At 38.3% G+C, this 5,801-nt stretch overlaps 1 pseudogene; it reads right to left on the bottom strand.

The window, feature by feature from the left end:
- Window positions 1–3,950: 3,950 nt before the first annotated feature.
- On the bottom strand, window positions 3,951–5,106 carry LOC141491218 (ribosomal oxygenase 2 pseudogene; annotated as a pseudogene).
- Window positions 5,107–5,801: the final 695 nt, after the last annotated feature.

Raw genomic sequence — 5,801 nt, 5'->3', positions numbered from 1 at the left:
TTTGCTTACTGGTCAGAAATTCAAATGGTAATTGCTATAGGAATAGTGAAATGGTAGGAACTATTAAGAATGAATTGTTTTTTTCCCCTCTTCTTAAGACATTGAGTCCAAGTAAAAGGCTTTGTGATGCAATATATTAATAAAATAACCCCAAACTTCAGAATATAAGGTGGTGGGAGGGAATAAAAGTTCAGACCATACTAAGAATGTTTGAGCTAGTAAATTCAAAAATTTTAATTTATTTGGTAAACTTTTGACTTCACATTGATAAATGCACTTAATATTTTATCATCTTCCAGTTTCCGTGCCTGGCTTATTCCTGCCTGCCAGGAAAGAAAAGAAACATTATTTTCTGACACACCACTCTCCTTACCTTACCTCTTCCTGCCTAGAGAGGAAAGAGTGAAATGTTATTTCATTGGTTCCCCCATGTGTTCATTAGTTCCCTCATTAGAGCTGCCTAAAGTACTGAGAGTCCTCCACTCTGAGGTCGATCTTCTATGTAGATAACCATCTGAAATTATTCTTCATTGATTAGCATACTTCTATCCCTGTCACATCCTCCCCATCTCACTGATTCAGTAATCCCAAATGTTCATCTTTTATTCTCCATCCCTCATTGGTCACTCCCTTATTTCCTTATTCCCTTATTCCTCAACCAACCTTCCCCTCCTCCCCATGTCCTACCTACTCTGTAGGTAACAAACTTGCTTTTATCTTTAATCTTTTCCTTTTTCACTCCTGACATTTGTGTCTCAAAGAAACTTGCTCACTCCTAGTGATATAACTTCTCCTACCAGGACTGATTGCAATAACCTCATTCAATTTAATGGTCAAGGTGGAGGAGTTGGAATATTTTTTGCTTTCCTTTGCAACTTGCTAGCTGTCCCACTTAATGTCATCATTCAGAAGCCTCTCTTTTGAAGTTAATTCAAACCCTATTTATCACCCAATCAAAATTTGTTGACTGTTGTATACAGGTGTCTGGAACACTCACCTTCTTTCCTCAAGATCACAATATTTTCTTGATTACAATATTTTTCTCTCCAATTTCTACTTTCATACTAGGGAATTTCGACACACATATTGCTACTCTTTCAATTAGCCTAACCTCCTAAAATTTCTCAACTTACTCATATCTCATGACCTACTCTTTATCATACATGAGTTACACACAATGGTTATACCCTTGATTTTCCCACAAATGTTCCACCTCTATGTTCAGGAACTACAAAATTTCCTTATTTGATCAGAATCTGTTGTCATAATTCTTCCTCAGTCCTACACCCCAAACTCTGCTTTTTGTTTTCACCATGTCCTCCAATCCCTCTTCCTCCCTCAGTTCTTTCTCAGGCAGTGATGACATCCTCTTCCCTTTTCATCTGGTGGATGGGTTCTTTGTCCTCTTCTCTTAAATCCCTTTCTTCCTTTTCCTATTGATATTCTTGCCCTTGCCAAAGTCTCAGCTTTGGATTGCTCCCACTATCCAGTGTCTTCATTCCTACTTACCTGTGCTAAAAAAAATTGGAGAAAATCGGGAACCTTATTGCTTGAGTCTACCTCAAATTTGTTACATATTAAGACAATCATTTTACATTTCCTTAAATGGTCACTATCCCATTTACCACAACAACTTTTCCAGTCTTTTTATCTTTCCCCCAAACTTCCATAGCTCCTATGCTCCTTTTTAGCTGAGAATCTTGCTTCATATTTCACTGACAAAATTGAGACCAAACCCTGAAAACGATTTCTTTGTTCCTCTTCATCTCACTTCACTCAAATGCCTTCTGGAACTATGTCTTCCCTTATACATCATGAATGAAGCCATTGCCCATGTTGTGGTGGCAAACTTTTCTACATGTGTACATGAGGAATTACATGCCACCTATCTTCTCTAGCATTTGCCCCTTATATTATTCTTATTTTTTAGTAATTATTTTTTCCCTGTCTCCTGGCTGTTATTCTACTGCCATAAACATGTCCATGTTTTTCCTGTCTTTAAAAACCCCTGGCTTGATTTATCCAAACCAGCTATCTATCTTCCTATAAATTTCTTCTCCCTTTTATGGCTAAACTCCTTGAAAAGGACATCTATAATTCATGCCCCGCTTCTATTCCTTTCATTCTCTTTTCATCTCTCTCTACTACCTGGTTACCAGCATCATCATTCCTCTGAAACTACTCTCTCTCAAGTTAACAGTGACCTCTTAATTGGTCAATCTAATGATTTTCTTTCAATTCTCATTTTTCTTGACTTCTCTTTAGCCTTTTATACCTTTGATCACTCATTTTTCACCTTAATACTCTTTTCTCTTTAGATTTTTATGGAACTTCTCAGTTTCCTATTGTCAGACATTTCTTTCTCAGTCTTTTGATGGATCTTCATCTAGGTGTTCCCCTAAGAGTCTACCCTGGGCCTTCTTCTTTTTTCCCCTTAGACTATTTCATTTGATGATCTCATCAACTTCCTTGGTTTCAACTGTTTTTTCTATGCTGATGATTCAAAAATTTACTTAGTCAAACCTAACCTCTCCCTTGACTTCCCATCTTTTATCTCTGTTTGCGTATTGGACATCTTGAATTGCATGTTTTATAGACAAGATCCTCCCCAGTAGTCAGACTCAAAATCTAAATGAAATCCTTACTTTCTCTCATCCCCTTAAAAATCCAGCCATTTTCAACTCTTTTCATTTCTTTCTTCATAGCATATCTTGTATATGCTTTTCTTTTCTCCCCTGATACTACCGCCACCTTGTTTCACACCCTTATCACCTCATACCCAGATCTTTGCAATAACCTTTTGGTTGGTTTCCTTCAAGTCTCTCCCTACTATATAGTTTATCCTTTACTTAGCTGTCAAATTGATTTTCCTTAAGTACAGGTCTAACTATGTCACATTTCATTCTTTTTTCAATAAACTCCAGTGACTCTTTACTACCTCCAGTATCAAATATAAAATCCTTTATATGGCATTAAAAACCCTTCACAACCTGACTCCCTCCTACCTCTCCAGTTTCTTTCATTTTCCTTTCCAATACATTCCCACTCTGTATTAAGTAACACAAGCCCCCTTGTGATTTTTCTCTTTTTTTTCAGATTAATAAAAAAATTTTGGTTTGTTTATTATGGATAGTGCCTAAATCTGTCTCTTCACACTTCTGAGCTAAAAAAAATTTTGATTGAAGAACTAGGAGTAAACATTAACTAATTAGATTTACAAGATCAGTAACTTTCTTAACTTTATGGCCTGAACCACCCCATCCCCTCTCTGGCAATCTGGTAAGGTCTATGGACCTGTCTTATACTTTTTTTAAAAATGCATAAAATAAAAAACACAGAATTACAAAGAAAATTGTTACATTGAAATACGGTTAACAATTTTTTGAGGGCAGCTAGGTGGCACAGAGGATAGAGCACCGGCCCTGGAGTCGGAAGTACCTGAGTTCAAATCTGTCCTCAAACACCCAACAACCACCTAGCTCTGTGGCCCTGGGCAAGCCACTCAACCCCATTTGCTTTGCAAAAAAACCCCCCAAAAAACAAAAAAAACCCAAATTTTTTGAAAGTTGAACCCCAGGTTAAAAATTCCTTTTTTTCCAAGCTTCCTTTCCAAAATTGTTTAGAAAGAATGTTTTTAAAATAATTCTAGTATAGCTAATAATTCTCATAACTGCTTTTTATAACTTTTCCCACAAATACAAGAAATGAAAGAAACTCAACTGCATAAATGATATCACTAATTGTTTTAGGGATTTTTTTGTGGATTTCCAAAGAATGCAGTCTTTGTCACTTACCCAATTAAGCTTGTCCCTTACAATCATTCTCCACACATTCAAATTCAAAATACTTGTGTGAGGAAATTTAGTTACTCCTACCCTTAATGTCTGACCTACTGTTATTTCAGATGGAAATAATGGAAGACAATAAATAATTTACCCAAGACACGAAAGTTAGCAATCAAATTCTACTGAAGGGCCTTGATTCCCCATGTGAGGCAGTAGAACCTTGTTATCCTTTTCTTGGAGGTGACCAACTGGCCATGTCAATGAGTCCTTCAAAGAGGGAGGCAGTGAGAAGAGTGGAAGGATATTTACTTGTTCTGGTAGGTGCTGATGGTCACATGAATAGAATAGGCTAGCCCAGAAGGAGTGTCAGCTTGATGGATGGTCCCTCAAGGGAAGTATAACAAATCCCCTGGTTTTAATGTGAACTCATGTGTTGGTGCCCCAATCCTGTCCTCTGACTCCACATTGTACTCTAGAGCAAGGGGCACAGTAGGTTGGTACAGACGCCAGTGTTTCTTTCCTTCCAGTTGCAAGATAAACACCTCAATATCATCATAATGTGGGGGCAAACCCTGGAACTCTGAGGGAGTTATATACACATTAGATCCAACCAGAGATCAAAAAAAACATTCCAGCTTCTCTTGGATTTTCCATAGCACATCCTTAAATCTCTGTGGCTGGTGGAACTGGTTGGTTGCCCTCTTCTGATCAAAATCTTTTCTCAGTTGGAGGTAATGAACTTTGCTACCCTTATTTAACACCTTCTTCTGCCCATTCACACATTGGCACATGTTTATATCTCTTCCATAGTACATCCCCTGTCTGCACAGGTTCTTCAAATCTGTTAACTGGAAAAGAGTCTGAAAGTAAGCAGTCAGTGATGGATCATCTCTCTGAATTAGAAGGGGCTTCTGCTCCCAGTATTCCTTGAAAAAAGTTTCGATCTTGATGGGTGAAATCAAACTTCCAAAAAGAGCATCAGGGCTGTCAAAGTTCAAAGGTGAGACAGGATCAACTGCCTCCACCTTCATTCGTTTACAAGGTCCAGTTCCTTCTCCTTCCATGGTCACATCTGCATTTGTCCCATGGTATCGCGGGGGCCTGTTGCATGTGGCCCAGAACAGCACGTGGAGGAGGAAGAGGCAGCTGAAGCGGCCTCCAGCCCGGGGTGGGGCCTGTGATTTTTCTCTTAAGATACTCCATTTACTGACTGTGTATCTTTGTTTGCTGACTTCACTCCCTCCTCCCCTGCCTGCCCATGCCTAGAATCCTTTCCCTCTTCATTGGTTTCCTAGCTTCCTTCTAATTTAGTTAAAAACTCCATGTCAGTCTTCATTGGTCTTAGTGCTTTCCCTCTGAGATTATCTTTAAATTATCCCCTGTATAACTTGTTTGTACAAAGTTATGTGCATGTTTTCAACCTTAATTCTGCTGTAAGTTCCTTGAAAGTAGAAACAGGACTTTTTTTGTCTGGCAATGTCTGGCACATAGTAGATGATTGATGATTGATAAATGTTTGTTGACTTAGTGACTGTGTATTATGATGTCATAATAGGGTAGCTATATGGGCAGAAGGGGAGGGAGCTGTGTCAGAATGCAAATCCCTCTTTCACAGTAACCATACGGAAGCTGCATTATTCAAATGGAAGTGCACACATTTGGGGACTATCTGTTGCCATTTTTAAAGAGTCCCAGTGCCAGTTTTTCCATGGCTCATATAGAATTTCTACCAAATGTGGAAATTTGGATGTAGATCACATATTCATTACTCTCCTTCTTGGGCTTAATATAGCATTACTAATTGGATTTTTAAAACAAAAAAATGGCTAAAACAAAAATCCAACTCATCTATCTCAATTGTTTTCCTCTTTACTTATATTTGTAACTCTAGTATTTAGCACAGTAGTTGGTATATAGTAAATGCTCAATAGATCATTCTTCCCTTCTTCCCTCCCTCCCTCCCTCCTTCCCTTCCCTTCCCTTTCCTTCCTTCCTTCCTTCCTTCCTTCCTTCCTT

The sequence above is a fragment of the Macrotis lagotis genome, chromosome 6 (assembly GCF_037893015.1).
Source record: "Macrotis lagotis isolate mMagLag1 chromosome 6, bilby.v1.9.chrom.fasta, whole genome shotgun sequence".
NCBI lineage: Eukaryota > Metazoa > Chordata > Mammalia > Peramelemorphia > Peramelidae > Macrotis > Macrotis lagotis.
The sequence above is the reverse complement of the archived record's forward strand: the minus strand, read 5'-3'. Positions and strand labels throughout refer to the sequence as shown.